Here is a 26,954-nt window from a genome sequence, read left to right on the forward strand (position 1 = left end):
CCATCTTGGATAATGGTATCCAGGTTGCAGCCATACTGGTCTAGAGACAAAAGGAATCAGGACTCGTGGTAGAGGTGATTTCTTTTATTAGGTCAGCTAGATTTTTGCAAAAAATTCTATGTGGGAGAACTTTTACAATCTATTCTTGCAAAAGCTTGCAATTAAAGACTTTTTTTTTTTGCAAAAATCTGGTTGGTCTAATACAATATATCACCTCTACCATGAGTCCTGATTCCATCTTGGATAATGGCAGCGAAAAGGGGTTCAGGTGCCTGTTTCATGTTTCCTGAGGATGAAGAGAATGGGTTTGTTGAAAATATTGGATTATATCTTTTGTGTGGCAAAATCACATTTCCCTGAATTTTCATCTTGGTTATTTGTTGATAATTAGCTTGGACCATATAATACTATAACAAATGTAATATTTTAGGTTCTTGCATTGCCTACGTCACAGTAGCATTTAAACACCTCATAGTCTTTAATATATTTATCCTTAAGATATGCTGGGGAGGGAGGTCTGTATTGTTATCCCCATTTTGCAGATGGGAAACAGAGGACACAGAGAAGCTAAGTGACATGTCCAAGATCACACAGGAAGCCACTGGCTGTCTGAGGAGCTGAATCCATGTCTCCCATATTGGTTAGTGTCATAACCACAGTCCCATCCTCCCTCTCTACTGTTGGGATGATGGATTTGTCATATTCGAATGGTGGTATGAACGCACACATATACATGTTCTGTATATGTATGCATGCATGTGTGCATGGGGAAGTGACTTTTAGGCAGCCGGAGTTAGAAATGGGGAGTGCTTTTTAGCATCCCTCCATGCGGAGACCGTGCCACGGGATATTTAAACCACAAAGGACCTCAGTTTCTGATCCCCTCTGAAATGTGGGTAACAAACATCCATATTCAAACCTGCCTGGTACGTGTGGCGAGCTTGAAAAGTCATTTTGCTGCAGCTGTGGGAACCTCTGAGTGCCAATGTCAATGTGTCACATGACAAACTTCAATCAGATTTTCGGCTGCAGTGCGTGGAGCACAGAGACCATTTTAACTGCATTTGCACTGATTTGCTTCATATAGGAGACGCTGGCTATTTAGCATTATTGATTCCTCTTGACTTATTGGATGCATTAGTTGCCGTTGACCGTGGCATCCTGTTGGAACAGACCGGTGCATCACGTGCTGCCATCTGGCTTTGTCCTTGCTCCGAGTCAATTCCCGTTTTACTCAGCAGATGTCTTTTGTTCTTGACAAAGATTGCTCATCCAATTGCTCTGAGGTTGTACTGTGTGTCTTAGCTAGGCTTGGTCCTGTACGCCCCTTAGGTCAGACTGTTTCCACTCCCTCCAGTCTATATTGCTGTTGCATAAACCATAAGGAGTCTGGTTTTTTTTTCCCCAGGGGGTCTGGCCAGGGTATTGCTGAAATGAACTTAGTTCTGCCTTGAAACCAACCAAGTGAAAATGTCTGTTTAAAAAAAAGCCAGATCCATGTTTGATATAAAATGACACAAATCCATTCCTGATTCCAGGGCAGCTCTGCAGAGCCTGGCCCTCTGGGCTTTACAGGAGTTTTTCATGTATTAGAGGGAAGCATACAGGAGACACAAGGGAGGGTTGTGATCTGCAGCTGGGATTTGCAAAGGAGCCCACCGAGCCGAGCTCCCTTAGGTCCCTTTGGATTTCTGCACCTTCCCAAGCACTCGCGCCTCTTGTGTGTCTGCTTCTCCTCCCCCATGGCTCTGATTCTCCTCTTCCTTTTGCCAGTGGGCCCTCAGGATCCACTTTGCTGAAGTTAGTTAAGTTCTGGCAGTGTTAAACCAAGGGGAGCCAAGCATGAGGCTCTGCTGAGATTCACCCCTGCATGAATGATTTCAGTGGGAGCCCTGGGCTCATGTGGGCACTCTACTAAGAGATGAATTGCAGTCTTGTTGGCTACAAAAAGCTTCTTGGGGCTTGGAGAGCAATGGCTTGATCTTCACTTCTACCCCATCTGGAGAGATGGAGTCGTTTTGGATCACAATCCAAATCTCCCCAGAGGTTAGACGGATCTGGGTTGGTGATCACTTGAGGCGCACCCTGCTGCTGCAGAGATCTCTGCTGTGTGCCTTCCATATCTTCTGTTCTCTTAAAGAAAAAACCCAATTGCTGCAAAAATGAAAAATCAGTAGGTTCTGGTTTGATTCTTCTGCAGTTAAAAGCACCTTAACTTTGTTGGCTTCACGGCAGTAACTCCCCATTTGCACCTGTGCAAGCGAAACCTGAATCAAACCCACACACTCCAGTCAAAGGCTTATTTATTTCCAGTTTTCGTGTTCCTTTTCTGACCCATTATCACTTTGGCCCAGTAAGAAAATGTTGCATTTCATTTAAAATCATACCATACTTACTTAAGCCACAATAAATTACTGTGTTATCACCTTGCTCGACTGACTGAATCTTTGTTCATGTGACAGGGAGCCTTACAAGAGAGATTTCTTTTTGCTTTGCCATTGGGAATTGGAAGGGGAGGGTGCAAAATTAAATTTAAAAAAAAAATCTATTAAAAGGAAAACTGACTCCAGCGGTGAATTATGTCGCTGTCATTACTGTATCTGAGCTCCCTCTGCTGGGTGCACATGGAATCGGCTGCCGGTAAAACGTTACTGGCCATCACAAACAATAGGCGTGCAGAAAAGAAGGCTGCAAAGGCAATGCACCTGAATCTAATCTTGCTTTATGCCAATTTATAACTCCGCTGTGTTCAGTGGAGTCGCTCTTAAGTTACAGTGATGTAAGCAAGCAGAATTAGACCTGGTATTTTCAACTGTGCTTGCAGCTTATTGCAAGCTGGCTATTTTTGTTGTTATTCTGGCCTTGTGTCTTGTAACACAGACAGTAGGGGGCCCAGCATGCTGCTGTGCAGCATCTCCCATCAGCATATACAGCTGTGCAAAACAGCTGTGAAATGCTGCCATTTTGAATCGGGTGAATTTGAAACAGACTCTGTACGGATGGACACGAAGAAGGCGCAAGGCAGCTGAATTAGCCCCGGTGCACCCATCCAGTGGAGAATGCACTATGGCCGGCGGCACAAATCAGGAATAACTCCCCTGAAGTTCATGGGCTTTGTGGAACTGGTGCAGGAGAGCCAAATCAGCCTCATAACAGAGATAGCTGCCAGTTGCCAAGCTTGTGCCTCAATCCAGATGCCTCGTCTTGAAGGTAACGGACCTTGACACGCACTCCTGGTGGCACTGTCGCCCCATCGCCGTCCTTGTCTTTCTGCAGCAGCAGTTGCCCTGGGCTTGATGACCTCCACCTAGCATTTTATCAGAGGCAGGACACTAATTCTTTTACATTACAGGAGAGCAGGGCCAAGGTAGGCTGCGGCCCACGTTCTGTGGGAAGCAAAGGGAAACATCCAATCGTCCCCGTGCTGCCTGGCTTAAGGAAATAGCACTTCCCCTCTGCACTCCAGGGTGACAACTTCCCATCGTCCTTCACGCTCCGCTAAACTTTGGCTGCAGATTGGGAATGAAATTAAAATATCGGAGGCAGAAACCAGCAGTATCTGCAAAAAACAGCCACGGATCTTACCCCAAACCATGACCTGCCCTCCCAGGGCCGAGCACATCCTGCACTTTCCAGAGCCCAGGGGCTTCCATGGACCATCGTACTTTTGCCAATGGCCACATGGCAACACCTGAGCCTTTCTTACTGTGTCCCTGGTGGGGAGGTGTCTGTTTCTTATCGATATGGGAGAAGACCTTTAAATGCATTTACTGAGAGATTTAAATATCAGGGCACCCAGAGCTCTGGGTGGTGATTTGCCGTATGCATACAACCACCCAACAGGTCTTTGGGCAGAATGAAGTCAAAGCCTGGGTGAGCTAACTGGTTGGGACCCAGGACGTCTGGGTCTGTGACTGGTCCTGGCACTCTCTTTGTCCTCTGAGAAGGCACTTGGCCTCCCTGTCTATCTCGTTCCCTTCTCATCCTTTGTCTGCCTGGACTATTTAGACTGCAAGCTCTGTGGAGCATGGGCTGTCTCTTGCTCTACGTGTTTGTGCAGTGCCTAGCGCCACGGGGCATTGAGCTCGGCTGGGGCTGCGAGGGACTGCTGTTGCACTAATAACAATAGGCAACCTGCCAACTATTGAACAGGTTGGCATTGAATCAACTCCCCTCTTCACCAAAAGAAGGAGTCTGAGCCAGTGTGGGGGGAGGGCTGAAAAAGAGAAAACAATCGGAATATACAGGTGAGCTTTCTGATTGAAACCCCGAGCTTTGTCATAACGGATCCATCTTTCTTCCTGCTAGAAAGTTTCCGAAGAACAATAAATTCGCTCTGGGTCTGAACTGAATGCAAAATTGATCAGACTGCAGGAGCCACAGGGAACCTATTATATATGTATGCGTGTGTGAGTGTGTGCATGGGTGTGTGTATGTGCGCGCGCCATCCACAGCGAGGCAGAGGAGTCTGTGTGCGCATTGCTTATACATTCACTTGCAGCCACTTCCTCCTGCACCTGCCTGCGGATGCCACAGAAAATTGATTTTTATGAAATGAAAAAGGTGAACCGTGGCACTCGGCAATTCCGAGCCATCTGTCTTGTCAGGGCTGGTGGTGGAGGGAAGCAGAGCAAGGTGGTTACTTAGAATTATTCATTAATAAAGATCCACATAAATCCCAGCCAAAGTGCCAGCCTGCTGCATGCAAAAGGGAAAGAAAATGACATATTTTCCTGCAAGAATTAGGCAGCATGGCAACCCCCTCATCCGCCCAAAGGGAAAGCCGAGAAAGCAGTTCAGGTAAATGAATGTTCCTCAAAGGGTGCTAAGTATCTCCTGAGAGGTGCTGAGTCCCTGCAGCTCCCAGTGCCTGCAGCTCTAAAAATGAAACAAGGGGTGTCTTTTAAAAATACTGTTCGGGCAAAGGAACAGCTTTGGGGACGCACTGCCTTACCTTTGCTCCACCCTGGTCACTCAAAGGGCTTGGAAACTGGTTGGATCTCCTTAGCATGGCATTCCCTGGCATAGCCAGCTCCTTCGTTGCCCCTGCCATGACCATCCAGGCTCCCCTACAGCAGCACTACCATGGGGCTGGCTCCAGACCCAGTGAGCCACAACCAGCGCTGCCTAGCCGCAGCTCAGTGGCGCCGAGAACTTCGTCCAAAGTCCTCTCCCACCTCCAAAGTAGGGGATGAAAGTACTTGCCAGCCTCAACTGCCTTTTCCCGCACTTGGACAATTATTAAGGTAGACTGCATCCCAGGTATGTGTTTCTTGCCTTCGTTTCACCTCGCCAGCATCACCTTTGTTCCAGGTGCTTTGATTGACTTTCTGTTCTTTTGAAGCTGGCTCCTTTCCAGCCTTTTTTTAATGCTATTTTTCTTTTCATATCACGTTGCGATATGGAGCTGGGTTCTCGGCTGCAATAAATCAGCGTAGCTCTGCTGAAGACAAAGGACCTGCTAGTTTCCTTCGGCTAAGGACTGCGTTTTAAAAACCGAAGGAGTGCATTCTCCTCCAGTTTTATCATTAACCTTCTCTGTACGTGGAATTGGACTTCAGGTTATAAACTGTACTGTTTGGATTTCAAAGTGGCAGACTGTATCCTCCTGTTATTTTTCCAATATTGTATCATGTCAAAGGCCTCTGTTTTGAGATCACGACAGAGATTACGAGGCCCCCACAACCCTCTTCTGTTCCTGAAGAATCAATCAAGCTAAACTAATACTTTAATAACTACTTTTCTTGCCAAGGAAATAAATTTAGGCGTATGCACGCGCACGCGTGCACCCACACACACTCGCACACACTCTCACACACACACACACACACACACACACACACACACACACACGGAGTAATGCAGCAAGGAGCTGAGGAGGACCTCGTCTGGTCAATGAAAGGAAGAGACGGATGTCTGGTGCCATGGCAATGGAATACGGATTACTTTGCTCTGAAAAATAGGTTCCTTTTTTTTTTATTCCAGTGCTTTTTCTCAGGCAGCTAAGAGTTGTCACCGAGTCTGATGAGAGGCCCCTTTAGAGGAAAACAAGTCTCCGAGTAGAATTGAATGCCTGCTTTCACCGACTGCTGCTTGAACGGTCTGCTTTGCTTTTAAGAAAAATAAGGATACAGATGACCATGTTTGTTTGGAGCACTTTCACAACCAGTGTGTGCGAGTGTGTGCGTGCGTGCGTGCCCATTTCAGTAATTTGATATAGATTCAGATGTGTGGGAAACCAGTGTACATTAGTGAGCGATTTGTGGAGGGGTTTGACTGTTAAAAATGTTTCACGTTGCCAGATATCAGGTAGGATCACATAACTGAGCAGTTTGTGCTTTTACCCCCTTGAGCTTGAACCTCGGTGGGTATCAGGTTGTTCCCTTGAACTGTTTACACGAGCTGACAGTCTGGCCTCGAGTGATCAGGAGGTTTTCAGACCAATCACCTTCCATTAGAAAATGCCAATTCATCAAAGCCCGTGACCCTCAGGGGAAAAGGTTGGCTTGGGCCAAACTTTTCCTCTCTCAAAAATGGTGAGAAAGTGTTAAAATTGTCAACCCCCCACCCTGCAACCCCTTTGTTTCGATGTTTACAAAATGCAAAAGTTTCCTGTTCCAAATGTATCTCTTTCATTCACTCTAAGGACATTTGAGTGAAAAAAGGTAAAAACAAAAAATATTTAAAAAAAAAAAAATCTGAAGGAACTATTTGGAAATGATCAAAGCAAGCTGATTTGTTGGACCCAAGCTGAAATGGTTTGCAAAATCTTTGGAGAGTCTGGCATACTATCGGTTTTTAGGTTGGGATTATTATTTTTCTAATTGTAAAAAAAAAAAGAGGATCTAGAAAATAGTTTTGTGTCTGGCCCTTATCTGACCCAGGCAGAGTAGAGAGGTTGTGAATCTCCATCCCTAGGTTGTGAATCTCCAACCCTGAAAGTTTTGAGAGCGGGTTGGAAAGACCCTTGACTGGGATGGTTTAACCAGGGACCAACCTGCCTGGACCAGGGGGTGCACTGATGCAGTCTCAGCTATCTTCTACAGGGTAGCTTGGCTCCTGGCAGCTCCAGTTCCCCACAACCTGAATGCTTGGATCACCAGCAAGGTCCAGGCATGACTGGAGTCCTGGGCTGGTGGGAGATACCAGGGGCTTCCAAGCAGCATTGGATGAGGAAGACAGGGACCTGTTTCACTGTAAGTCCAGCATCCCATGCTGCTGCTTGCAGAAGCCGTGGCTGGAATGGGGCACAAGCAGCCCTGGTGCTTCCCCAGCCTCCATGTCTGCTGGGGACAGTGGGGTCTGAGGGCAGGTCCCCCCTTCCTATGCCCTTCTTACATCTGCCCATGATTGAACTAGGTGACCTCCTGAGGATCCTTCCAAAGCTACTGTCCTATGGTTCTGAGATGATTTAATCTGTCTAACAGCCTCAGAGAAACAGGCAGGTATGAGCAAAGCCATTTACAGCAAGTGAGATGAGGTATATGTAAGTCGAGGATTTTGTTAGGGGTTTGCAATCAATTGCCGTATGATCTAGCCTCTGTCCTCCTCTGGCCAGTTCTGTGCTCAGATAGCAAATGGAGAGGTTATCTGGCCTGTCCTTTCTGAGAATAAGATTGCTGGGCTGATGTACCCGCTGGAAGTTAATGCCACCAAAGCCAGTGGGCTTGATTACCTAGTGCTTCAGAGCTTTTTTCATTGTGGAGACTTGAGCAAAGTGGGACAGGCTTTCAGCTCGTGTAAACCAGCTTGGCTTCATCAATGTTAATGGGGCTATGGCAGTTTATACTGAGTGAGGAGTGGAGAGCAGGGGTGCTTTGTTAATGATTTGTGCCCACATCTTGTTCATGTGAACGGTGCTAAATAGAGGAGATCCAGGCCTTTAGTACCTATGCTCATTTTATGATCAGCATCAAGCCCCGCACCCCCATTCCCCTAAGCAGAGTAATTCTGTTGTACTTTCTTCTTCCAGCAGGTACGTATGGCCTGAAACTATAGTTGGAACTACTATTGCAGTATTTCCTCAGTGTATGGAAGAGACTTCATAAACCACAGTATAATATTTTGCATTTGTGCACAGCCCATCCGATCAGGAGTAGCTTGGAAGTAGCTCCCATGTCTAATGCTCTGTCTTTACTAGTCCTCAACCAAAAATGATCTCTTTTATTATAGGTGGAGTGGGAATAGTGTGTGTGTAAGATGGACCAGAACTTAAAAAAAAACCCAGGAAATTGACCCTGCATCTGTGAAACAAAATCTTTGTCCAGGTAAAAATTTCTGGTCATCATAGCAATAGCGGAATGGTTACTTATTTTTGGATTTTCATTTTCACTGATTTACTTAATGCACCGACAGTTGATCTGAAGTGAACGAGAACTCAAGAGGTTTTAGTTTAGTTTAATTTTGTTTTTAGTGTGTGCATCTACATGTTTATTAATGTGCCATAATTATGGTGCATTAAGTCTAGTACTTGTAATAACAGGTACTAAATGCTCCGTAATCAGTGCTACTGCGCATTAGCACAGATAAATGCTTTTTGTGTGACACTTAATATCCACTGGACTAATCTACTGTCCACTGGCAAAACCTGTGCTAATACATTAGCAATACAATACAATACATCTAATGTCCACTGACAAAACCTGTGCTAATACATTAGCTTATTAGCACAGGTTTTGCCAGCTGTGCTAATGTGCAGTAGAATTAGTCCAATGGGCGTTTAGCATCTCGTATAGATGTGCCCAATGAGTACCAAACCACGGTTGCTTTAACTAGGAGGAATAAATAGCCAAATAGGAAATATGGTTTCTTTCAGTGCTTCTGCCCCAAATCTGTGCACCAAAGGGAGAGTGGGAAGGTGAGAACATGACTAATATGCATATTTATTGTTTTCTGGAGGAAGGTTAGTGGATACAACTGAGTGGAGGTTTAGGCCCTGTGAAGCTATCTGGTCTCATAAATAGATGCTCACTTGTTTTCCCATTCTTGATTATATGCACGTACCTGCTGCCAAACACACACACACACACACACACACACACACACACACAGAGCCAAAATTTAACTTATGCTGCTGTGGTTTTCATACTGGTGTCAAGGAAGACCCCTGTCAATGACCAAAGCCTCATTCTCTTCAAGGTTTTCTTCCCTTTGTATCACAAAATGATGAAAATCATTGTGGCATCAGAAAAGATAATATTGTCCCATGAATCAGTCTGTGTCCAAGTGTGCTATTGCCTTCTGCTGGACAAAATCAAAACCACTCAGCTATGCAGTGTAGACTCCATACTGATCATAGCTCAAGTGATAGAGTCTGTACTCTTCCAAAGGAGGGAGGAGGTGGGATGGTACTTTTGATCCCTGTTAAAATTATAAAAAGGAAAGAAATGTCAGCACTGCAACTTCAGTGACTTTCCTTCAGAATTGCAATGTTGACCCTCAAAAGGACTAATGTCTTAGTGAAAATTGTCATGATTTTCTTTGCCTGGTTTATAGCTAGCTGTAAATGACACTAAGCCTTTCTATAGTACATTTCATCCAGGGATCTCAGTGTGCTTTGTAAAGATCAGCAAATATCAATTTTGCTTTTACAGATAAAGAGATTAAGATTGGGGGGGGGCAAGTCCAAGCACATCAAAAGCAGCTCTCAATTTTAGGTTTTCTATCTTAGATCTAATGCTCAGAAGTGTTTAGATTCAGCTGAAGTCAATGGGATCTGTGGGTGCTTTGATTCTCTGAAAGTCAGGCCGGATTCCTCTCAAACTGGGCACTAGAAAACTGAGACACCTAATGGTAAAAATGGTAGTGTAAGTAGCTTGTGGAAGACCATGCACAGAGACTAGCAATGAGAAGTCCTGATTCTCAGCCTAGCACTTGATCTTTTCTACTATTCCATTGTCTGCCAGCAAGTTGTCTTTCGAGGTTTACAATGAAGAGTTGGGCTAAACTAGTGGTAATAGTTCAAGTGTGTTTGGAAAGGGATTCCAGTTCTCATGGGTTTGCACTAGAGCTGGTCTGAACATTTTGGCGCCTATGAAACCTTTTTTTAAAAAAGGATTTTTTTCCAACCAGGCACAACCTGGTCCATCCAGTTTTTCCAACCGGGTCCATCACTCTGGGGTTTAAATCAGAATTCCCGCATGGAATCAAACTGCCCATCACTCAAGTACAATCAGGGCAAGGTGTTGGGCCAGCCTTTAAAACATTAGAAAACTTGGACAGGATTTGTACAACAGAGCGGTAAATTCAATGCCAAATCACAGGGAACAAAACTAGACATCGCAGATTACTACTTGTAAAGGGATCTGAGCTTGTATGTATTTGGATACGTTGTGGCATGGGTTTTGGTACTTTTTACAATTGCTCTATACATTGGGCTCTGTCCGGGGCACATTTCCTGTGATAGATCTGGGTGACTAAGATTGATGGGTATAAAAGAATTAGTATCGATGACACATTATGAAAGGCTCAATAAAAACCGCAAGCTTGAGAAGTTGGGAAGTCTTCAGTCATTTTCTTTTAATTTTATTATTTCCTTGGCCTGGCCTTGGATTATTTTCAAGAAAAGTGTGACAAGAGGCCAGCAGTTGACCGGAGAAGGCTTTTCATTTTCCATCCAAACCTGTTAAATTGTGAAATGTGCACTTTGTTTTCAGATCAGTGATTCTGGAGTAAGCTGAGCCCTGATTTGCATTTTAAATGAAGTTGGATGTGGTTTTAGGGAGGACCTTGAGCTCTGGTAAAGACGAGTGCAGCCCATTGAAATCAATGGACCTTTGTTAATTTACACCAGTCAAGGACTCAGCCTGGAAATGACACGGGGCGCAGTGGGAAACCCCAAAAAGCAACTTCCAGACATAAACACATTATGTGCAAAGCATAAACATTATTAAAACAACTCTAGCCCTGCAGGGCAGGGTTTTTCTGTAATGCTTTCTTGATTGCACTTCCTCAAGGCTGGTGAAGTGAATAGTGGGCTGATTATCCATGGACCGTGATGTAAATCAGTATGAAACTGTTCCCATTGTATGTGAGAGATGAACTTTGCATATTCATTGGAAGGCAATAGTCAATCCTCTTCATATTCCTCCTTCAGGCTCTCCCAGGGCCTGATCCAAAGCCTGTTGAAGCCAACGGGTGCCTTTGTCCTGGCTCCTCAATCTGTTCCCCATTACTGCTCTCCAACCTGCGCTGCAGAGGTTTGCTGTGTTAAAAAAATAACACCCTGCAAACACGGCCTACAGTATTGACCATTTAAATGATCACAGCTGTATATGATGCATTGAAAAGCAGATGGATCAATGACTTTTGGCGCAGAACAGATGACCAGAGAGGAGGAAAAATAAAGCAAGTAAAAATGCTCTCTCCACGCACAAGTCCAGGATACAGTAGTGAGCAGTAAAAAAGGGCCACATACAATGCGTATAAACAGGGTAGTTTTTGATCAAACCAAAAGACCCCACCTCAGAGGGGAATCTGTGTCCTTTTACATCAAGCTGTGTTTGAATGAGATTGTGGAGGTATGTCTGCTTCATGTGTCCAGCTCAGTGCACTGCCTTGCTCCAGCTCGCACACGACCCACCAGGAAATGCAGCAGTGAAGTCTTTCTGAGGGCATCCCCTCCATCAGCTGATGTACTTGACACATGTCCAGGGCGTACCCCCTAAATGCTGCATCACCACACTTCCCAGTTTGATGGGTTGGTGGGAACAGGGGCGGATACATAAGCTGGGCTTAGGCACATCCCTCCTCGAATGCCCTAGGAACGCAATGCAGCCAGATACCCAGAGCCTCACCCATGGTATGCACCACTGACTTCAACAGGACTTTACATTGCTTACTGTGAGCATCAGGACCTGGGCTTTAGCAAGTCGTCACAAAAGAATCAGCCCCTCTCTAAAGATTTGTGTGAGTGCTGCATTTTACAGAAGGCCACTCTTGGTTTGTACAGTGAGAGGACAAGGCTTTTTGAACAAATGCACAGCATGCATGCATTAATCTCATTATTCAATTATGACGGGCTTTTTCTCCTAGCACTTTAATTAAGGCTCATTTATTAAGCATTATACCATCTTTTGGTTAAACATAAAAATCAACCCTAGGAGCTATACATGCCAAAAAGATAATTGCCCCTTGGAATTCAGATGCTTCAGTAACTTAGACTGAAATCTGGGTGAATGTATTTAAGTGTTGTTGTCTTTTTTCCCAAGCATATTTCATAATTTTTAAATATTTCCATGCCATAAACTTTAGTACAAACTCCAGATCTAGTTAGGCAATCAAAATGTAGGGGCTTTTGGATAATTCCAATCAACCAAGTGCATTTCAGATATATTTCTGTTTTCAGAGAAGAGGTTGTTAGCATAATTTATTGTAGATATGAATTGCTGAGGGATAATAAATGGCACAAATGACTTTTCAAGGAACCTCAGAAAGGTGAGGGATGAATTTTAATTTTGTAAATTCAGATTATGATTTGCACCAGTGTAACTAAAATTAGAAGCACTGTTTAACTTTGTTGGAGACAGGATGGTGAACATTTGGTCTGACCCAGGATGGCTGTTCTTATGTTCTTGTGTGTCTTTGGGGCTAGTGAAAGTTTTCCTGAAACCTTTAATAGAAATAGGATTGACACTAAGACTAACTCTATATTTTAAGGGTCTAATCAACAGATTGATTAAGGACTTAAAAAGGGATATAGAAACAACGAGGGGAAATAATTGTGGAAAAGAAATCACACCAAAATGCCACTCCTCAACTGACGCGTGGAAAGAGAAGCGCTGCAAAGAGCATAGCAGAGACGGAGCATTTGCTCCCACAACTGCAAGTTATTTAGATAGCTCTGATATTTGGTGGGAGAAATGTAGTAGGGAAAAAGCACGCTTCTCCATGCTTGATAGGAATTCGCCAAATCACAGAGAATTTGGCCACTGACCACCTAATTAATAGGTCAATAATGCGTCTCAGTTACTGTTAATACTGACTTTCTGGTGAAGGGCTTAGAGGTTCTGTCCAGATTCTCAGCAAAGATTATATTCCTCTGAAAAAGCTTCCAATGGACCTCACACCTCTTCACCAATAGGTGTTTTGGGCAGAATGATGGAGAAAGGGTAAAAGCGCAGATGTGGAATTAGACTCCCACTGAAGTCATGAGAAGTTACCTGTATCTTGACGTTGGGACCTACTACGACATTATAGATTGAGAGACTGCTGGCTTTTGGGAAATTTGACGGATGATAAAAGAGAAGGGTACAGTAACTTGGGAATAATGGCTCTGCATTGACTTCTCAGGTATGAACAACTTACAGACATTGGAAAACAGATGTGAGACCTTGTGAACTTTCCTTGATTTTGATACAGAATACTGTTTAGTGACATATTTGCAACTGAGCATCTTCTGGGCTTGATGACCTGTATGTTTTAACAATGTGATTTACTGTATTATCCCATTATGGTTTCTGCTGCTCCGTAGACTCCTATTAAATGGTAGTCCCACTCCCCTCTTGCAGACATCATCCTTGCATTGAGGGATAGCCGATGATGATGATAAGGGCAGGTAACTTCAAATGTTACTGTTTTGCCACAGCTTTATCTCGGAGGCTTTAGCCCATTAACCATAATGTTTGTTAGGTACTGCTTCAGTTTGTCCCATCGGAAAGGATACCACACAGCCCTTTGCTGACCATCCAAAGCTATTCTGTTTTGGGCTGGTTGCCATCTTTTCTGGGCAAATGTACAACTCATGTCTTGAACTGTGCCAGACTCACTGTTTGAGGTTCATTTTCAGCTTTGGAGCCTGGCTGCACAAAAAGGCTACATAGTAGTATTCACATTACATATAATCTGACTCCCACTAGATAGTCTTCGGGGATTAACAAGGTACCCACTGCTATACAGCATGTTTTGGCAGTAAGAAGAGCTGGTGAATCCCATGCCATCCTTTCTTCTGAGAGTCTTCAAGTTTCTTTTTGGCACGTATGTGCAATCAGGCCCAAGATATAAATACTGCCAAGACTTCTTGCAGAATACATGACATTTATATTGCTATGCAGTTTACTGATCTAAACATACCATTGCCTTGCCTTGATAGCCCAGGGCAAGTACTAACCAGTTTGCATGTAGGCATCACGCCATCTGAAAGGATGAGCGTGAGTAGAGACAGTATGTGCATCATCTCTGCATGTTGAGAGAACATGATTCCCAGCTGAGGGTATCCAAATGTGTCTCCATCCTGAATTTGCATCTCTTCGGGTAAAAATGACATGCCAGAACTAAGCATATGGTAATGTAAATACAACGGGTAACTGTTGTGCCGCCGCTTCACATGGGTTTCCATTCTCCGGGGGAGATCTTCAATTGACATAAATTGGTCTGGCTCCATTGAAGTCAATAGAGCCAATTTATATTTGCTATACATCTGACCCTATGAGATTGAAATAGATTTTTAGATAAAGCCTTGGGGAGTGTGCATGTATGCACACAAGTGCATGAGTGAGTGGGTGTAGAAGAAAGTAGTTGAAAGAAAGCCTTAATTTCTTTTTATTTCTTCACAGAGGACATCAGATACATTGCAGTGGAGTTATTACCCATAAGGTTGGGACTTCTGGGCTCTATTCACATTTCCATCATTAATTATTAAATGATGCAGGGCAAGTCACCTACTATCTTTTCCGTGATTCACATTTCCCTAGTAGTAGTAGTTAAGAGGGAATAACAGTATTTTCCTACCTCCTGTGGGATTGTGGGAACTGGTTGATATTTGGAACTTGAAACATGCTTTGAGATTGTTAGATAAGACTAGGTATCCAGGATCAAGTTAGGATTTTTTTCTACAAATCCTGAACCAATCAGCTGGCTGTGTGGGTCCATCCAAGTGACCTCAAGTAAAAAAATGTACATGCACAAATTTTGGGTACTTCTAATGGAACTTCACTGGATCTGTCCATAATATAAATCAGTTATAGTTTTAGTGAGGCTGCTGTCAAAATGATATAAGCATAAAAAAATAAACCCAACGGATTGGCTTGAAATTTCACTTTTAGCAGTGTAAATTTATCAGCTTCAGTTGGGTTACTACTGATTTATATAACTTTAAACCAGGAATCAAAATCAGGCCCATTATTCCTGTAAGAGGCATTGCTGTTGGATTAAGGTATCCAGGCACTTCTGAAACTCCCACTAGGATATGGATCTTTTGGCACTGAGATACCTTTAAAATTCTGGCTCTAAGTAACTTGCCCATGGCCACTCAGGACATCAGTTGCAGAGCCAGGAATTGAATCCAGGTCTCCTTAACCACACTCCAAACCACAAATCTCCTTGAGGCAAACCCATGCCTTAACCACTGGAAAATCAAAATGCAAAAGCCAAGTGCAAAACCGGAGTTTGAGGCCAAGCTTGAGGTTCTGAATGGTTCTGATCTTTAGGAAGTGTGTTGATCCATCTCAGATCCCTTCTGGGTTTGGTTTCACTGGAGCAAAGGATTGTATTACATGTAATGAATTTCAGATTCTTGAAGTGAAGCACGCAGATGGTGCTTGCATTGGCACCCTGGGGATTTTGTACGTGGAAAAGTACGGGTAGAGTTTTGGGACCTGAGGAAAATTTCTTTTGACATTTGGGCCCTTATCTTCCAAAAGTCATGGGATAATTATCCTTCTAAGGAAGTGTTTGTGTTCACTGCAGGTTATACTTTATTCAGTGAGCTGTACCTTTACATGCATTTGGGTGTAACAAATAGCATTAACATTTGCAGGGCCTTTCGGGCGCTATGTTTTAAATGTGCTAAAATAAATAAAAGTAAGAAAGTGAGGACAAAAGGAAAATTTTCCAGAGGTAAATAAAGGGAATATCACTTTGCCTGAATTGGTGTTTCACAAAAGCATGCAATTAAAGCAGGCCTCAGAACCGAGCCATCATATTAACAATAACATATATGTCGAATTCTTATGATATGCATTATGGTTTTGGGATCGGATCCAAGGCCCGTTTAGTTCCTTTGACTTTGAAGTGAGTATTGTATCAGTTCCTCAAAGAGATTAAAAAAGCTTTTTGTGATTTAAAAGAAAGCCAGCCTGATCAGGAGTTGTGAGCTATGAAGCTTCTGAGTTCGAATCCTGGTTCTTCTGCTCACTTGCTGGCCTATGTCTCAATTTACTTACTTAGCAAATCAGAGCTAATAGCACTGAGCTGCACCGAGGGGTAATGTAGAGATAAATTAAATTAGAGTTTGCACAAGTGTTTTGAATGTATACAGATGCTATAAGAAAGTTGCCTACATATTATTTTTTGTTAGGCTAGACTTGGCAGCTGCAACACACTTGAATTATGTCCCATTAAGAAGTTATGAGGATTATTTTTGTTGGGGACAAGGGGAAGTGGCAGAACTTTTACGGAGCTAGTTTTCTGGCCAGGATCCATAGCTGGTATTAACAGTCTTTGACTTCACAGGAGTTGCACCCTTTGACATCCACACAAGATCTCTTCTTAGGTAGCTACCAAGAGAACTTCAGCTCTCATTATATCTTCATGAACGAACCTGTCCTAAAGCTTGAGGTTAATTTGTCTTCATTTTCCTCCACTTAGCTAGACATCACACTTGAAGTGCAGGGAACAAAAGGAGAAGAAAGAAGAAAAAGATGGTGTGGTATAAAGCTCCCCAGTGGCACAAATGTAAGTACATTTGTTTTCCAGTAAATATACTGTATGACAAAAATCTTTTTGTGGCATACTTTTCCATAATGGAGGACAGGGTGAGAAATGGTGAGATATGGATTGTTAATGGTCAACGATCAGCCACAGGTTCATTATGTACAATAGAGAGAGTTGAATTTCCTCTCATTGCCATCAGTTTTATGCTGGTTGTAATGTCACTGCCTTTGGTAGAATTAGTCCTGACTTATGCTAGCAGAAGTGAGAGAAGACATAGACTGAGGCCATTCAGAATGAAAGCCCCCCGATTCATCAAGGCGATTACAAACATGGCACATTTTAAGCCTATGTGTGGATCCATTTCATTCATTGAAGTCAGCTGGGTTATCCTCATGTTTGTATCTCCTAGGTCCAGACACATCCAATTGGCTTTTTAAGCACATATCAAATGTTCAGCATATGCATTGTTTACTTGATTCCAGTGGACAACTCACAGGCATAAGATTAACCAGGGGCTTAAGCATTTCCAAGAATCAAGGGTAGTACCACAGAGGGTCCTGAGCACCAGCTAGGAGGGGCCAAGAGCCTGCAACCATCATTGATTTCAAGGACTTGATGAACACATTTGCATGAGCTACAGCCATGAACATGTAACAGTGACCTAGAAGGATGGCTCTTCAGGCATTGCTGTTGGTAGAGAAATTAATGGGAAAGAGGCAAATTGTTAACGCTACATAGGAATATAATATACTAACGACTGAGGCCAGATAGGTTCATCATTTGGAAGCAAGGCAGAGTGAGCACAGCCTGCCAGGGTTGCAATATTATTGCAAGTTCCTCATCGGCTATCCACATTCAATCGTCTCCTGGGTGCCCCCTCAGCAGAACGGAGCCAAACAAGCACAAAAAAGGGTCTCTGAGATGCTGTAAAGTCAGTCAGCCTTGCTGTGAGTCACTGAAGGCAGTCTCTAGTGGAAGCACATCTTGAGTGCACGAGGCTGGAAGATCTGGCCACCCTAGTACATAAGGAATTGGCATGCTCTCCATTCCTTAGGGCCGTGGTTCAAGGAGAATTCAGTATTTCCTTTTTGACTCCTTTGGTTAGCCCTCCCCACGAGCCTTATGGCCCATAAAAGTTCCCAGGCCCATCTGATCCCACTTCATCAAGTCCAAACTCCCCTTTCTCCTAGCACCTGAGGATGCCTGTGAAACCCGCCGTCCTCAGAACAAGCACAGCAAAGTCTGCGGCTCTTGCCAGCTTCTCTGTCCTTTCCCACCTGCTCTGCTGGTAGACCTAGAAGGAGCCATTTCTACAGGTGAGATGTGCAGGCTTCGTACCGTTCACTGAACAGCCATCAATAAGTTTAATCCCCATAAACACAAGTGCGATTCAGACCAGCGACTGAGAGCTCCAAAGCTCCATAGCCCGCGACCAGTCTCACCGGCTTCTTATTCCTCTGTGGTTAACCCCTCTCTCTCTCATTCCTTTCAGTCTGACCCTTAATTACTTTCTGAGCCTCCTTTGATTTGATACAACTAGAATTTATCTCATTTGTGCATTTCACACAGTAACTTCAAAAGCACCACTGGGTCCCTTTGAGGATAGGATTGTAGAGCATTGGCACTTCCATAGGTCACTTAAAGAAAATGAGAAGCAGCAAAATGGACAGTGTATAGAGAACGGTATGCTGAAGAACGTCAGAAAGCCAAATGTGCCCCAAACGAAGGTACCCTTTCCCCCCAGTGTGTCTTTGTGCATAGGACTGGGTAAGCAAAACCTCTATATCACTGTACCACTCTTTTAGTTGTGTCCCTGCATACAGAGGGGATGTTTAACCTGGAATAAGTAGCAGTATGCTCAGCGTCTCATTTTGATCTCTGCGCACAGACCATGAAGGATTTTTGGTGGGGCTACTTTTCTAAATGAAAAAAAAACTCCTGCTTTGTTGAAAATCTCTTTGATACACAGTGGGACTCCTCCATCATTTAACCAATGATTTTACATCACTGGAATGCAGAAAATCATCTAGAATTAAAAACAAGCCCTGTGAACAATTAATCCGTTTTACATCACAGAAGGCAATGGAGTGCCACCAAGGATTAATTTGACCCGTTAATAATGCTTAACGTAGTTTTGTAGATCTCAGAGCTCTTTTGACTTTCATAGTTTAGATCTGTAATGTGAAGTTTCTCTTGGAATGGGTCCATTTTAACTGGAAAAGGGGCTTATTTCTGAACAAAGTCAGAAAAAAAATAGCCTTTCTCTTTTTTGCAGAAATTGACCGCTTTTTGCATTCTTAAAGTCCGTGAAATTCAGTGTCAAGTACATTTTGTAACTCTTTCATGCCCCTCCGTCTATAACTCAGATGCGACCCACTGTGCTGGGCTCAGAGACTGCAGGACATCCTGCCAATGACCCAGCATCTGCAGAAGCTTGTAACATATGTCCAGTGACTGTAGTTAGATGAGTCATGTGTAGCTAGGGTCAAGTTTCATCTCAGAGAAAATATTACAGCCTAGGAACAAACCCCTGAAAATAACAGGAATTGGGACTCTATTTGGGCCATAAACACAGGTTACGGCAGTCTGGCTATTTGCTTTAATCCCCTCTGCTTCTATTTTAATTTTATATGGTATTGCACTGTAAACCACTTTCATTTTTGCTCCTTTATACCATGACATAAGGACTTGGGATATTTTGGAACCTGCAAAAATGCCATTTGCACCTATATGGCCTACCATGAATTTTCCTCTGGTCTTGAGCTGACTGCCATTCCTGTGGTGCTGTGTCAACATCTTCATACAAAGGGCTTTCACACCCCTGCTAACCCCAGATGAACTCCCTGTCCAAGGAGGGGTGGTTGTGTGTGCCCAAAGAGATGAGACAGGGCAGGAGTGAAAGCAATTTTGCCCCTTTCCCAGGCAGTTCTTTCTGTGCTGTACCTGAATTCGGCCTTTGGATGACGCTCATGCCATGGGTAACATCAGACATGGCAAGAGCCTCAGGTTAGGCCCTTTTCAAAACAGCCTTGGGTACTTAAGGCTTCAGCAAGCCAGGTTTTGAAAGGTATTTTTATGCCAAAAAATACAGACGGGCCCTTAGACACTTCTGAAAATCCCACTAGTTACTTCAATGCTCACATGCTTCTGGTAATCCAGATAGGTGTTCAGCAGTAGCTTTGGTACCCAAATATCTTTCCAAAGCTGGCCCTATGGGCCTAGGTCACTTTTGAAAACAGGACTTCAATTCTTAAGTCATTTCGGCATCTTGTAAAAGATTATGCTGTGTTTGTGCCTAGATACCTCAATATATAGCCTTATATCTTGTGTGGAAAATTCAAACTCTGTGCCAGCCCTCAGCCGCGGTGTATGGTAATCATGATTGCCAAAGGAACGGCTTTGGCGGGCCCGTGAGTGCTGTTTCAGGTGGGCATGCAGCAGGAACAGGCTCTCAGGGACCGCTTCGGTTCAGCCAGAAAGAAAAAGAGAAAGAAAAGTCACTTGAATTTAAAACTATTCAGTTGGGAAGGAGGGCATTCATTTTAATGGGAAGGGGCAAGGGAGGGAAGATCTTTTAAATGGCCTCTCTGGAGAAACAGGGATGATGCAGCCTTCGAAATAGCAAAGAAGCTGCTTGAGATAGTCCCATTGCTAAGACCATGTCTGGAAGAGAGATCTAGCCCACGCAGCCTTTGGTGCCGTAAATACTCCCGGCATCAACACAGTAAATGGTTAATCTGCAATTTGCAGTGATGCATTTTACCCTGATGCATTTTGCCCAGCACTACACTTGGAGTTTACCTGAACGCACCAGGGATTTGGGCTGGCATACATACGAATGATGAGGCCCCTGAGAGCAGCAGTTCCCACTGCATGAAAGGTGTAAGGCTCTTAAAATGGAGGCGCTTGTTACATGGTGCTTTCAGCAGAGCTGGTGCAGAGCCACGGAGACATCAAACTGTTCTGATGTAGCAAAGCAGCCAGCGAGTGTTATGCAAAAAGTGGAGACGAAGCTGGATTACAAGGGTCTTGCTATTGCATTTTTGCAATATTTTGCTATATATTTGGGTGTGGTTTAGTGGGTAGGAGCCAGATCAGGACAGGACCTCAAAACATCTGTTTGATAGTGGGGTAGAGCAAACCTTTCTTCATTTCCCACCTCTCCTCTGAGCAAAAAGTTGGTGAAGGCATTTCATGTCAGTTAGTGAATTTAATGATGCCCTGGAAGAAGGAGGGGGGGGAGAAAAACTGTGTTTGCTTGTTTCCTAGGTACACCACAGTGCCCACAGCGAGTCTCGCCACTCCCAGAGAAAGTTTGTGCAAGTCCTAAAATAATTTCATCCCACTGGCCCACAAATATTCCCATTTGGTGAGCCTTATATAGAGTAATTACTGTTTAACATGGCACCACAGCTAGGTCAGGGCTTATTTTGGGTTGCAAGTTATAAAAAGCTGTTTGTAAAAAAAAAAAAAAATGCCTCTATTTGTCAATCTGTCGTTCTGAACAAACGGGTCTAGAAACTTGGTAGTTTACTTATTCCTGTTTGTTTGCTTTAGGCGTCAGCATTCATCGGAGGGCTGGCAGCGGTACCAAATGCATCTAGCCATCACGTCCTGGTTTATCTAGATGTGCCTTCACTTTAATTATGAAAATGTAATTGCTAGGTAGCCAGGTGCTGTGGGAATATTGACCCCACAACACCTGTCCAAAGACACGTGTTTGGAAAGGGGGTTAAACCCAAACAGCTACATACCACGGGCAGGTAACAGGTGTGGCCACTGAGAAAGAGGTTAAGGCAAGACTCTTGCCTTTGCTTTTCATCCAAATGGCCCATTACGTGCTCCAAGCACAGTGAAATTTAAAGCAATCAGTTTTTACAGCTGCTTGCAGTAGAGGCAACTCTATTATCCACACTTTACAGCTGGGAAAACGGAGGCAGACAAAAGTAAGTGCGACTTGCTCAAGACACACAGTGAATCAGTGGCGTCGCTTTTGGATAAGCATCATGGAGCTCGGGTTCTTATTCTTGTGCTCGTGCCTCAAAGTTATTTCCGATTGTAATAACGGGTTGTGTAAAATGCCCGGTGCACAGACAGCATGTGCGCGTCTAATTTTGCTTGGCTCATTTCTAAAATACAGCTAGCTCCAAGGTGAGAAACAGCAGCTCATTAATGGTTCAGATTGTGCAATAATATAGAATGGGAAGTCAATGATATTGTACTCAATTATGTAATTACCCATGTTGAAAGCTGGCCAAGATACCACCCACACTCTCGCAGAGAGAATCACAGCTTCTTTAATGGTACCAGGGGAGACAGTATTGTTCAGAGGGTTAGAGCTGGAGACTCTTGAGTTAGGATCCAGGTTCAGTTCTCAGTTTTTACTCTTGTCTCATTGCATTGCCTGGGGTAATTCATTCCCTGACCCAGAGTGATTTCTAACAAGGCTTTCACTGGAAGCAACTGGTGTCATGCTATATGAAATGATAGAAAACACAGTTACTGACACTGCTACCACACAGCGTGTGCTCCAGCTTTGTCTCCTTGTATTTATCAGGGACCACACTCTGCCTGGAATACCATACAAGTCCACAGAGACATCTAATGGCTTCAAGCAAACAGGTTGCGGCAGAAATCACACTTCTCTTGGAAACTCCCATTTGAGTGGAAAAGACGTCTGGTTTCCTTCTCTGCATGTTCTGCCATTTCATGCACCAGGCCAGGTCTTCTCACCCCAGCGCACAGAATTTATGTTCTCTTCCATCTGAGCCATGATCCGCAAAGGAGTGCAGGAAAGCAAATCTCATGTAGGCGTGTTTCCGTTCGCATAGACTTCTGCTGCTGAGAGCTGGATGCAGGCAAGTGCAGGTTCAAGACCATTCTGTCTCCCTTGCTTGCACAGATGCATTCAAGCCTGACCTGGGGAACTCAGCAGAAACATATGTTCCAGGTAAGGAGCCAAACCATCCTCCTTGTGCAGCAATAGGAGCGGTAGGAAAACAAGAGTTAACACGTCACCGTGCTGGGCATAGCAGCACAGTCAATAACTTGCCTGCTCCTTGGTCATCATCATTCCAGCAACTGAAATCTGCTAAGATAGTCTTGAGATTGTGTTGATTTTCATCAGCTTGGCTGTTTCTAAATGTGATGCTTTGCCTCTCTGGGCAGGCATCAAGGGAGCATACCAGGTACATGTTTCAGAGGCCTAAAAAGAAGCAAATTTTCTTGGTCCATTGATTTTCTTTCTTTGAGATGATCTATACCAAGGCCCAGTGCTTTGTTGGGAGAAATTAGAAGCCAGGCATTGAGACTGGTACAGAAGATAAAAGCGAGAATAGGAACTGCTTGTACTGGATGGGAAATGGTTTTCTGAGCCTGTGAGCACTTATGAAATCTCAAAATGTTTTCTTGCTTTGCATTGAGACCAAACTGCGAACTTTCAAAACTGTTCTTGAAAAGCAAAAGAAAGACACCTCACCACAGCTAACAGGCTTGTGATCCAGGCATTCACCTGGGATTTAAGAGAGACAGATTAAAGTGCCTTATCCATCAGGCAGAGCTGGGTCTTGAGCCCGTATCACCCAGAGGTGAGCACCTTAATCACCAGCTTATTGGTTATTTGCAGCTTGCTTGCTCTGATTTTACCAGAAACCATCTCAGTGAAAGCTTGATTAAAATAGCTGCACCGCTGCAAAAAGCGTTGGTTTTTATGAGCAGGCCTTTGCCAACAAATACAAAGAAAAAAGAAAAGCTTGGTTGAAAAATTCCTGATCTGCTCTGGACATTTTCTCAGGTTTTTGGTTTTCTTCCTTTGTCCTCTTGTACACCCAGACTTGGCTATATTTCCTCCCGATCAAGTTTCCGTACAAGCTAGAGGTAAGCACCAAGCTTCACCAAGTAGATATACCAATCTGCCTTGCTTCTTAAGCTGGACGGCCTCCTTGCAGGAATGAGAGAGGCGTTCACTTCCCTTGCCTATCCAGATGTGGGCCTCTGTGCTATGTGATCAGCTGCCAACACTCTCTTGTGCTGTTTGCTCATTGCTGCTGGGGTCCTGAGACTTCATTTCATATCTCACCATAATCTTCAAGAGCATCAGATTGTCACTCCGTCCCCAGCACGTCCTTCTGCCTTGTAAGAGTCTTTTGATAAATTAGGTGGGTCGCTCCCAACGAGCATATGGCGAGATCAGGAGGATTAGCCAAGGGAGCTAGGCTCCCGCACAGCCTCTTTGCTGTATCTCAGCAGAGCGCTGGTGATTTTTCTCTTGCATTATGGAGCATGCACAAGCTACTGCCTACCCCAAAAGAGCCTCATGAGGATTGGGTGAAGTGGAAGCAAGCAACTCCTAATGAAGCCGGTGAAGAGAACAGCTAATGGCAGAAAATGACTGCCCACCGCGTACTCCTTATTTCCTGAATCTGCTGCCTTAGACCACGTCTGAATCATTTTGTGACAATAAATCGAGTGGAGGAGCAACAGGGCTGTGAGTGTCCAGACACAGCGCCTGGCCAAGGTGCTGCCTGTTGCTTTGCATGGGAGTGGAGGGCTCCTTCTAGTTTTAGGCGTCACGCGGGGATTGGGATAAGGCTGCCTTTTTTTTCCTTGCAGCTGACCATCGTGCCCTTGTGCTAACCGTTCGCCATCTACGCTCACCTCTGCAAGCCTGGCCAATGTGGCCAAACGGCAGCAGCTAGTGCTCCATCTTGTAGGATAGCACGATGCTTATCTGAATGCAGAGACATAAACGGTAAGAGATTGAATGCAAATGTAGCATCTAGCAGCCCTGTGCTTTCTCGCAAACTATTGATTAGGTGTCTGATTTGCTTTCCCCTGATAATAGGCCATAGGAAGAAGCCAATAGGGCGAGGAGAAAGAAAACCTGTCATGATCATTCGATGCAGCTGGCGAGCCAATAGGGAGACAAAGCCAGCCGATTGGGTTAGAATAAAACAAGGGTGGGGGATCTGTCTTAGCAACAGCAGAAAACAACTCTTTCCCCCTCCCCTCCATGCCCACAGTGCAGCCACACTGGAAAGTTCCTGATTATGTTTCTTAATGCTTTTGTTTCGCTGAAACCCAATTTGAACGTGACTAGTTTGGTGCACGGACTCGCCGTCTTTACCTGTTCACTCCGTGATCCTTAGCAGAGGACGGATGGGTTTCTTTTCTTTCTTTTTCCTGGCCAACTAGTTATTCTTCTAGGTACCTTAATTTCAAATTCCTTTGTGTCTGCGGTGGGGACTGAAAACGAAGGTGGGTTTTGATCTGTTTCCAAAAGAGAAAACAATACAAAACAGGGACCCAAGTAGGACTCCCTTTTCTCTGGTATCGGTTAAATCTCAAAGGAAGCAGGCTGGTGCAGCGCACAGAGTTGGCAGTCACGGTTGTTTGCTCAGCTTCTTCCAGCAACTCTCTGAGTAAACTCGGGCCGATGATTTAACCTCTTTGGCCTTGCTTTCCCTGGAAGTCCTCCTGGGTCTGCTCTGCAGCATTCAAAATCCAGATCGCCCCACAACACAGCCGATGCCTAAAAGTCCCAGTCGCAGAGCTTGCAAAGTGCATTGAGGTCCTATGATGATAGAGGCATTCCCTGCAGAGCAACGTCTGCTGAATAACATGGAAGTCATCCCTTTCGGGCAGCATGGGTGAGATCTTATGGTCCTTATAGTGAAGGTACGGAGCATGGGGACGCAGCACAGTCTAGTTGCTCAGTCGGTGAATAGGGAACCAGGAGAAAGCTGGTCTAAGCTCAGTGCCACCAGGACCTTGCTGTGTGGCTTTAGGTGATTTATTCCAGGTCCCCACACCTGTTTTATCACCAACCTTTAGTTTGTCTTTCTTAGTTAGATTGGAAACTCTTTGGGGAGGAGGGCAGTTCGTGCTACAGCCCCGTAGAGGACAGTGCCACCTCAGTCTCTTGCAGGAAATGGAAGCAGTATCCTGAGAGTATACCAAGGTACAGGGTTTTTTTTTTCTCCCCAGTTTAGTCAAGGGAAAATACAACAAGCAATTAAAACCAAAACCCGTCTGAGCATTTGCAGGAAATCAAACTTTGCTGTTCTCTGAAAACGACCTTCATTGTCCTCTCCTCACCTGGTGCCTTCCCCAGCTCATAAGCATTCACACTTTTATCTCACTATTTGCATGCTGATAATGGACATAGATTTTGTTAGTGTTGCATCTGTCGAGACGATGGGTACAATAATAGAAGCACCATCGGGACCAATATATATTGGTCTGAGGAGTGCGTCCAATAATGTCTAGGTCAGGGAGCCTTTAACTGCAGAGTCAGGGAATTTAGTCAGCTGTCATCACTTCTTAATTAAAAATAGCTGAGACGCGCTTGCATTCCACTACTGTGTGTGAGCTCATTTGTCATCTGTCCTCTGCTCACCAACAAGCCACCCCTTCTTCTCACCCCCAAAAGAGAGACGATGCGCGGAAACTTAGCAGGTACAAAGACAACAGAGCAGGTTTTAGGTGATGCCACAGATGAGAGAGGAAAATACCTTTGCATGCCACACGTACCTCACCTGTGGGACTCACTGCTGTGAGATGACATTGAGGGAAGGTTTAGCAGGATTCAAGGACTAGGATTTTTAATGGCGTGGTATAATGCATATCTATCTATCTATCTGTCTGTATCTGTATGTGTGTGTGTGTGTGTGTGTGTGTGTGTGTACATATATATAAAATGATGGATGCCCACACTCAGGCTTCAGAAAAAAGGCAGTCAGTTGCTGCCTGAGGTTTGGGAGGAAAAAAAACTTACCTTATGAGCAGATTAACCCACAGTTTTCCACCCTGGCCATTCTGCATGGCCAAGGACAGAAGAGACGGTGGGTTTGGTCCGGTCGGGAGTTCCCGGTCTGATGTACATAACTGACTGGATTCCTCGCTCCCCAGTAAATGAAATTTTGCAGCAGCGCTGATAGCTATCACCTGCCTGTAGGTTTCACTAATTTATTTGCAAAATTCCTGAGGGGACAGGGAGATGGGAGGTTACGCCAAGGTCCAGGAGCTGCAGAGGGAGATAAATAGCATTTTGAAATGAAAATGCAAGCCTGTTTCCTTCCCTGCTTCTCCCCCTGCTTCCAAAAAAGAGAATACTTTGCTTTGCTGAGATGCTAGTTAACAATTTAACACTTCAAGGCATGGGGAATTTTTTTTCCTGGCTTCTCTCTCTCCAAATAAAGTACTGGTAGAAATGTATTGGGCCTGCTTTGAATCTGTTACCAAATTCTATTGAAAGCCATTCCTGTTTTACACCAGTGAGAGTGAAAAGAGAATTATATCTCTTC

At 44.3% G+C, this 26,954-nt stretch overlaps 1 long non-coding RNA gene across 1 annotated transcript in view; it reads left to right on the forward strand.

Moving 5' to 3' along the window:
- Positions 1–26,954, forward strand: part of LOC149853460 (uncharacterized) — a 187,457-nt gene that overhangs the window by 61,322 nt on the left and 99,181 nt on the right. The window contains exon 4 of the long non-coding RNA XR_016439209.1: positions 16,585–16,671. This is a non-coding gene — a long non-coding RNA (uncharacterized LOC149853460). The remainder of the gene's footprint in view (positions 1–16,584; positions 16,672–26,954) is intronic.

The sequence above is a fragment of the Crocodylus siamensis genome, chromosome 14 (genome assembly GCF_052110815.1).
Source record: "Crocodylus siamensis isolate JL-2025a chromosome 14, ASM5211081v1, whole genome shotgun sequence".
Lineage (NCBI taxonomy): Eukaryota > Metazoa > Chordata > Crocodylia > Crocodylidae > Crocodylus > Crocodylus siamensis.